Source organism: Caretta caretta, chromosome 20, assembly GCF_965140235.1.
Source record: "Caretta caretta isolate rCarCar2 chromosome 20, rCarCar1.hap1, whole genome shotgun sequence".
Lineage (NCBI taxonomy): Eukaryota > Metazoa > Chordata > Testudines > Cheloniidae > Caretta > Caretta caretta.
The window spans coordinates 24,283,594-24,292,974 of NC_134225.1; the positions used below are offsets into that span (position 1 = coordinate 24,283,594).

The following is a 9,381-nucleotide window of genomic DNA, read 5'->3' on the forward strand; positions in this document are numbered from 1 at the left end:
GTCAGATCCTGTCACCCTCCTTGGAGCCCCCAGTGCAGTAGGGAGGATGGAGGTTATCAGGAATGGAAGAGGAGTAGCTGGAGTGTGCTTCGCTACAGTCATGCTCAGGTGGAGAATTGGGGCCCCACCCTCTGCATTGCCAAGCACAAACTCAAAACAAAATATCTGCTCCACTGTATCTATCTTCTTTGTATTTGTTTCTTCCAAGGCAGTTATAGTAGGGGAAGACAGTGAAGTGGTGTCATCACTGATATTTTGGGCCCAACCCTGCTGCTGTTGAAATTTAACAGCTCATGGAGTTCAGTGAGCAGGACTGGGCCTATTATGTAATAAGGCTCAATGAGATTCTTATAGTGGCCACAAGGATACCTATTTAATACATTTATTACGTGTTTGCTCAGCTGGACTGAATCACAGAACCTGAAGTTCATTGGAATGGTTGCCGTAACAGAGGTAATATCTGTTTCATATGTACAACTTCACCCCAAAATAGAAGCTACTAATTTAAAACTTCAGATATGTAAAAACCTTTTTAGTGATTTTTTAATAATGTTCATGCCTCATGCTGACCTGTAATTTGCTAAGAGAAGGGAACTCTATCTAGTGTTGTCTTTTCCTAATCCCCACAATGCTGTTAAGCTTTTTAAGTTTTTAAACTTTTATTCCAATATATGGCTTATTATTTAATCCATAAAAGCCTATGTATCTTATACCAACAGGTGTTTACATTTAAGTACTAACATCATTAGATGGTGATGTAAAAAAAAGTAATCTGGTGTATTTATTTGAATAAGCCTATTAACAGTCAAAGCGTGGTGTTTACAAAACCGACACTTTATAATTTTGTGGTTTTCAAAAAGGGAACAAATTCATTCATGTTTCTGTATTTCATAAACACAATCTCTTGTGCATCCACCCCATTGAGATGACTCTTAACTGCTAATCAAATGATACTAAAGATTTTCCATGCACTGAAACTGCACTGATTTATAAGAATCAAGCCGATCACAGGCTTTTAGGATGGAATTACTTTACCATCCACATTCAGTTCATATCTTGCACTTTGAAATTTGGTCTTATTGAAACCATGGTCTTTTAAGACCCCAGTGCTAACCTAGTTATTCATTCTCATCAGTACAGGTTTGTACAATTCCACATGGTCCATTTGTAGGGAACTGAAATTTATGCCTTACTACTTGTTCAAAACACCTGATTTCCAGTTAGAATTGTTTCCACTAGTGAGTGGTGGTGGTTGGTTTTGGATGATATTGCATTTTAGCTGTGTATTTTTAAAGAGAAAATGTAACTGGTGTCAGCTGATACTGACGTTGACCACATGAGTTTAATTTCTTGCAACCCTCTCTCCTGCCACAAGATGGGGGCCAGGAAATAAAGACCACTCTTTAACCAACAGGCCTATGTCTGTCCCATTTCCTGTCTGACATTAAATAGGAGGCAAGATGGTATAGAGTTATTCATAATATTAAGTGATGTGATTAACATCTGTCACATGTTTGTTCTTTCTTCCTTTCCCACCCCCCGTTGAAAAGTGTGTGCAGTGGAATTCTGTTTTGGAATGTTTTTATAATATATATGCACTGTTGAAATAAATGAGCCTACAAATTTAGCCAAAGTGTGAACTCAACTGTAAAAAGTATGTAAAAGTTCATAACCCGTTACAATAACCTATAAAAAGTGATGGGAAAAGGTACAGAAGGCAAACATACTAGGCTAACTCGATATGATTCAAGGACTGTGTTGAACCGAACACTTGATAAAAACAGGAAATGTAGGGCTGGAAGTTAATGAGCCAACTGGTATGTTGGATATTAGGCCTATTGGTGGACAAAATAATGAAGGGATGGGCTATACCCCCTATCACTCCCTTTCTGGGTCCTTAAAAGAAAGATTGTGTGGCGAAAGTATGAAAGAACAGACAGAGGGTTCTGGAATGAGCTTCATCATTGTGGCTGCTGTGTCGTCTCCCCCAACCAGGATCAGGGTGACTTGCTGGGGCCTGGGGCTGAAGCAGAAGCCCAAGGGCTTCAGCTAGGGTGAGGCTTGGGCTTCACTCCCTGGCCCCTGAAGAGGGTTGCAATGCAGTGAAGTTTGAGAACCACTGAAGTCTTATTTCTGGTGGGGGCCTTGTGAGTCACTGCGCACCTGCAGAATCCCCTGTCCCCTGCAGATCCTCCCCCCCGGCCCGAAAATACATTATCCTGGGGAGGTGCTGTAATTACATCTTTTTCCCACCAGAGGCTGCTGTGGTGCCAGAACAGGGCAGGTGGAGCAGCCTGCTGGGGAGAGGCTAGTTCCCCACAGTGCCCTGCCCTTGGGACCATGTGAGGAGGAATGGGGTGAGGAGGGATGGACAGAGTGGGGACCACAGGGCTGCTGGGGAGGTCACAGACTAAGGGTCAGAAGGCTAATGGTGGGGAGACAGACTGGGGCATAGGCGCTAGTAGGGTGACAGCATTCAGCCAGGGGCTGAGTGGGGGTGCAAGGCTACATGGAGATAGGGGGTAGCTGAGTGGGGTATAGGGACATTGGGATGCTGGGAGAAGGGGTGGCTGAGTAGGGTTCTAGGGACACAGGCTTATATGCCTGACTGAATGGGAAATGCTAGGGGTCAGCCAGGGTCTGCGGGGGGGGGGGAAAGCTCCCTAACAAAAAAATCTGTTCCATACATCTCCCACCCACCCACAACAACTGTCCAAGTTCACTCCCAGGCTCCATCCCAGCAATTACTTCCCTTTCCCTCAGCTCCTCTATTAACCCTGACTCCCTCAAGCCTTTGCACAGCTTCTGAGGGATGTGGGAAATAGTGTCTGTATTGTAGTTTAAATTAATTATTACTCAGTTATGTATAAATATGCAGTCAAAAAAGCTAACAATGTTAGGAATCATTAGGTTTCAGAGTAACAGCCGTGTTAGTCTGTATTCGCAAAAAGAAAAGGAGTACTTGTGGCACCTTAGAGACTAACCAATTTATTTGAGCATGAGCTTTCGTGAGCTACAGCTCACTTCATCAGATGTATACCGTGGAAACTGCAGCAGACTTTATATACACACAGAGAATATGAAACAATACCTCCTCCCACCCCACTGTCCTGCTGGTAATAGCTTATCTAAAGTGATCAACAGGTGGGCCATTTCCAGCACAAATCCAGGTTTTCTCACCCTCCACCCCCCCACACAAATTCACTCTCCTGCTGGTGCTAGCCCATCCAAAGTGACAACTCTTTACATAATCAAGTTGGGCTATTTCCTGCATAGATCCAGGTTTTCTCACATCCCCCCCACCCCCATACACACACAAACTCACTCTCCTGCTGGTAATAGCTCATCTAAACTGACCACTCTCCAAGTTTAAATCCAAGTTAAACCAGAACATCGGGGGGGGGGGGGGGGTAGGAAAAAACAAGAGGAAACAGGCTACCTTGCACAATGACTTAGCCACTCCCAGTCTGTATTTAAGCCTAAATTAATAGTATCCAATTTGCAAATGAATTCCAATTCAGCAGTTTCTCGCTGGAGTCTGGATTTGAAGTTTTTTTGTTTTAAGATAGCGACCTTCATGTCTGTGATTGCGTGACCAGAGAGATTGAAGTGTTCTCCGACTGGTTTATGAATGTTATAATTCTTGACATCTGATTTGTGTCCATTTATTCTTTTACGTAGAGACTGTCCAGTTTGACCAATGTACATGGCAGAGGGGCATTGCTGGCACATGACGGCATATATCACATTGGTGGATGTGCAGGTGAACGAGCCTCTGATAGTGTGGCTGATGTTATTAGGCCCTGTGATGGTGTCCCCTGAATAGATATGTGGGCACAATTGGCAACGGGCTTTGTTGCAAGGATAAGTTCCTGGGTTAGTGGTTCTGTTGTGTGGTATGTGGTTGTTGGTGAGTATTTGCTTCAGGTTGCGGGGCTGTCTGTAGGCAAGGACTGGCCTGTCTCCCAAAACTTGTGAGAGTGTTGGGTCATCCTTTAGGATAGGTTGTAGATCCTTAATAATGCGTTGGAGGGGTTTTAGTTGGGGGCTGAAGGTGACCGCTAGTGGCGTTCTGTTATTTTCTTTGTTAGGCCTGTCCTGTAGTAGGTAACTTCTGGGAACTCTTCTGGCTCTATCAATCTGTTTCTTTACTTCTGCAGGTGGGTATTGTAGTTGTAAGAATGCTTGACAGAGATATTGTAGGTGTTTGTCTCTGTCTGAGGGGTTGGAGCAAATGCGGTTGTATCGCAGAGCTTGGCTGTAGACGATGGATCGTGTGGTGTGGTCAGGGTGAAAGCTGGAGGCATGCAGGTAGGAATAGCGGTCAGTAGGTTTTACAACGCACACTTTGCTTCTCTACAAAAGAAAAAGGACACTAAACTTTCTAAACTACTACATGCTACAAGGGGCCACAGCAATGGTTCCCTCACCCCACCTAGCAATATTGTTAACCTATCCAACTATACTCTCAGCCCAGCAGAAGCAGCTGTTCTATCTCGGGGCCTCTCCTTCTGCCCCTCCACCCCCACGAACATGATACAGTTCTGTGGTGACCTAGAATCCTATTTTCGACGTCTCCGTCTCAAGGAATATTTCCAAAATACCTCTGAACAACATACTAATCCACAGAGGTCTCCCTGCCAACACTACAGAAAGAGGGATTCTAGATGGACTCCTCCTGAAGGTCGAAACAGCAGACTGGACTTCTACATAGAGTGCTTCCGCCGACGTGCACGGGCTGAAATTGTGGAAAAGCAGCATCACTTGCCCCATAACCTCAGCCATGCGGAACGCAATGCCATCCACAGCCTCAGAAACAACTCTGACATCATAATCAAAAAGGCTGACAAAGGAGGTGCTGTTGTCATCATGAATAGGTCGGAATATGAACAAGAGGCTGCTCGGCAGCTCTCCAACACGAGTTTCTACAAGCCATTACCCTATGATCCCACTGAGAGTTACCAAAAGCAACTACAGCATTTGCTCAAGAAACTTCCTGAAAAAGCACAAGATCAAATCTGCACAGACACACCCCTGGAACCCCGACCTGGGATATTCTATCTACTACCCAAGATCCATAAACCTGGAAATCCTGGGCGCCCCATCATCTCAGGCATTGGCACCCTGACAGCAGGATTGTCTGGCTATGTAGACTCCCTCCTCAGGCCCTACGCTACCAGCACTCCCAGCTACCTTCGAGACACCACTGACTTCCTGAGGAAACTTCAATCCATCGGTGATCTTCCTGATAACACCATCCTGGCTACTATGGATGTAGAAGCCCTCTACACCAACATTCCACACAAAGATGGACTACAAGCCGTCAAGAACACTATCCCCGATAATGTCACGGCTAACCTGGTGGCTGAACTTTGTGACTTTGTCCTTACCCATAACTATTTCACATTTGGGGACAATGTATACCTTCAGATCAGCGGCACTGCTATGGGTACCCGCATGGCCCCACAGTATGCCAACATTTTTATGGCTGACTTAGAACAACGCTTCCTCAGCTCTCGTCCCCTAAAGCCCCTACTCTACTTGCGCTATATTGATGACATCTTCATCATCTGGACCCATGGAAAAGAAGCCCTTGAGGAATTCCACCATGATTTCAACAATTTCCATCCCACCACCAACCTCAGCCTGGTCCAGTCCACACAAGAGATCCACTTCCTGGACACTACAGTGCTAATAAACAATGGCCACATAAACACCACCCTATACCGGAAACCTACTGACCGCTATTCCTACCTGCATGCCTCCAGCTTTCACCCTGACCACACCACACGATCCATCGTCTACAGCCAAGCTCTGCGATACAACCGCATTTGCTCCAACCCCTCAGACAGAGACAAACACCTACAATATCTCTGTCAAGCATTCTTACAACTACAATACCCACCTGCAGAAGTAAAGAAACAGATTGATAGAGCCAGAAGAGTTCCCAGAAGTTACCTACTACAGGACAGGCCTAACAAAGAAAATAACAGAACGCCACTAGCGGTCACCTTCAGCCCCCAACTAAAACCCCTCCAACGCATTATTAAGGATCTACAACCTATCCTAAAGGATGACCCAACACTCTCACAAGTCTTGGGAGACAGGCCAGTCCTTGCCTACAGACAGCCCCGCAACCTGAAGCAAATACTCACCAACAACCACATACCACACAACAGAACCACTAACCCAGGAACTTATCCTTGCAACAAAGCCCGTTGCCAATTGTGCCCACATATCTATTCAGGGGACACCATCACAGGGCCTAATAACATCAGCCACACTATCAGAGGCTCGTTCACCTGCACATCCACCAATGTGATATATGCCGTCATGTGCCAGCAATGCCCCTCTGCCATGTACATTGGTCAAACTGGACAGTCTCTACGTAAAAGAATAAATGGACACAAATCAGATGTCAAGAATTATAACATTCATAAACCAGTCAGAGAACACTTCAATCTCTCTGGTCACGCAATGACAGACATGAAGGTCGCTATCTTAAAACAAAAAAACTTCAAATCCAGACTCCAGCGAGAAACTGCTGAATTGGAATTCATTTGCAAATTGGATACTATTAATTTAGGCTTAAATAGAGACTGGGAGTGGCTAAGTCATTGTGCAAGGTAGCCTGTTTCCTCTTGTTTTTTCCTACCCCCCCCCCCCCCGATGTTCTGGTTTAACTTGGATTTAAACTTGGAGAGTGGTCAGTTTAGATGAGCTATTACCAGCAGGAGAGTGAGTTTGTGTGTGTATGGGGGTGGGGGGGATGTGAGAAAACCTGGATCTATGCAGGAAATAGCCCGACTTGATTATGTAAAGAGTTGTCACTTTGGATGGGCTAGCACCAGCAGGAGAGTGAATTTGTGTGGGGGGGTGGAGGGTGAGAAAACCTGGATTTGTGCTGGAAATGGCCCACCTGTTGATCACTTTAGATAAGCTATTACCAGCAGGACAGTGGGGTGGGAGGAGGTATTGTTTCATATTCTCTGTGTGTATATACAAAAAGAAAAGGAGTACTTATAAAGTCTGCTGCAGTTTCCATGGTACACATCTGATGAAGTGAGCTGTGGCTCACGAAAGCTCATGCTCAAATAAATTGGTTAGTCTCTAAGGTGCCACAAGTACTCCTTTTCTTTTTGCGAATACAGACTAACACGGCTGTTCCTCTGAAACCTGTGTGTATATAAAGTCTGCTGCAGTTTCCACGGTATACATCTGATGAAGTGAGCTGTAGCTCACGAAAGCTCATGCTCAAATAAATTGGTTAGTCTCTAAGGTGCCACAAGTACTCCTTCACTTTGGATGGGCTATCACCAGCAGGAGATTGAATTTGTGTGGGGGGGGTGGAGGGCGAGAAAACCTGGATTTGTGCTGGAAATGGCCCAACTTGATGATCACTTTAGATAAGCTATTACCAGCAGGACAGTGGGGTGGGAGGAGGTATTGTTTCATATTCTCTGTGTGTATATAAAGTCTGCTGCAGTTTCCACGGTATGCATCCGATGAAGTGAGCTGTAGCTCACGAAAGCTCATGCTCAAATAAATTGGTTAGTCTTTAAGGTGCCACAAGGAATCATTAGGAAAGGGATAGATGATAAGACAGAAAATATATTGCCTGTTTAGATCCATAGTACACCCACATCTTGAATACCGCATGCAGATGTGGTCACCCCATCAAAAAGGATATTTTGGAATTGGGAAAGGTTCAGAAAAGGGCAACAAAAATGATCAGGGGTATGGAACAGCTTCCATAGGAGGAATGATTAATAAGGACTTTTCAGCTTGGAAAGTTAAGGGGCGATAGGATAGGTCTATAAACTCATGACTGGTGTGGAGAAAGTAAATAGGCAAGTGTTACTTCTTCTCATAACACAAGAACTACACGGTCACAAAATGAAATTAATAGGCAGCAGGTTTAAAACAAACAGGAAGTCACCCTGATCCTGAGGGGGGGGGGGACCCAGATCATCACCCCAACAAGCTCCACATGAATCCCAAACACCACCTCGGATAACAGTTACTGTACCATCATCTTTGGAGAGGCTGTCAAACAAGGGGGCTTTTCCTTCTAAGATTGGACTTTAACAGCAGCAGCAGCAAAGACATCTCCAGCCAATCTCAGTTACTTCTGCTCTTTTCCTCAAAAGGACAGTTATTACAGTACTATCTTTGGAAAAATCCAAGATACTGTCAAGCAACATGGACTTTTTCCTTCTGAACGCTAGATACAGCTAAAGAAAAAGGGAATATTGTTAAAACTAAAGCCTCCCTTAACACATTTTAAATTTCAAATACTTTTAACTGTTTTTTCTTCTTTTCTCTAGCTTTAATAAAAGGTTAACATGATTTTTAATGGTGTTTTTGCCATAGTACTAAGTAGGCTGATGACTGTATTTCCAAGTTCTGGACCTATTTAAGCATGTTTAATGTTGTACACTGTCTGGGTTATGTTAACACCTCTGGTGCATTTATTCCATCTAAATTAAACAGAGCACCACCTGGGTGGTTGTATTCTCTCAGAGAAGGCAGGGACAAAGAAACGGTCCTTGCCATTGGAGAAGGTACTCCGTTTGTGATGGTCCTTGTTTGTGGGGGAGTTAATTCTACAGCAGTGGTTCTCAAACTTTTTTTGACCCCTTTCACCGAGCAAGCCTCTGAGTGCGACCCTCCCCCCTTACAAATTAAAAACACCTTTTTATATATTTAACACCATTATAAATGCTAGAGGCAAAGTGGGATTTGGGGTGGAGGTTGACAGCTCCTGACTCCCCCCATGTAATAACCTCGTGATGCCCTAAGGGGCCCCGACCCACTGTTTGAGAGCCCCTGTTCTACACTCTTGGCTGGGACCTCCAGAAATCTGTCTCCTGCACAGATAAGCTTTATTCTCACGGTGTACCCCTGGGGGAATGCTGTGCCAAAATTAAATTCTGCACGCTATTTTAAAATTCCACATTTTTTGCCAAATAATATAATCATGCCAGTTTCAATTATTTAGGTAATTTCAAAATACCTGTCCACCAGTAGGTCTGTAACAACACGGAGAACAAAAAAGGCTCCAGGAAATGTTTTTTGGCCTATAGATTCCTTACTAGGCATAAGAGCGAGACTGGGTCAGGCCCAACCTCCATCGAGCCCAGGCTCCTGCCTGCGGGCAGCTGCTGCCAGAAGCTGCGGAGGGAGGGAACCGAACCGGCCAGTCTCACGCGGGATCCGTGACCCGCGACGGAGAACCGCGGGAGAGAAAACGCCGGGGCCGGGGCGGGAGCGCGCCTCGCCCAGCGGCAGCCACGTGCGCGCCGCCCGGGGCGCGGCACCGCGCCGGGCTGGGAGCGGCCCCCGAGCAGCGGCCGGGGTGGGGGCTCGTGCCCCACCCGC

The 9,381-nt window shown here is 45.4% G+C and overlaps 1 long non-coding RNA gene across 2 annotated transcripts in view; it reads right to left on the bottom strand.

Annotated features, from left to right (window-relative positions):
• Positions 1–9,341, bottom strand: part of LOC142069694 (uncharacterized) — a 29,802-nt gene extending 20,461 nt beyond the window's left edge. Inside the window, exon 1 of one of the 2 annotated variants that reach the window (XR_012665644.1) lies at positions 9,017–9,341. This is a non-coding gene — a long non-coding RNA (uncharacterized LOC142069694). The remainder of the gene's footprint in view (positions 1–9,016) is intronic. The other variant, XR_012665643.1, reaches the window with a different exon arrangement.
• Between the last annotated feature and the right edge of the window lie 40 nt (positions 9,342–9,381).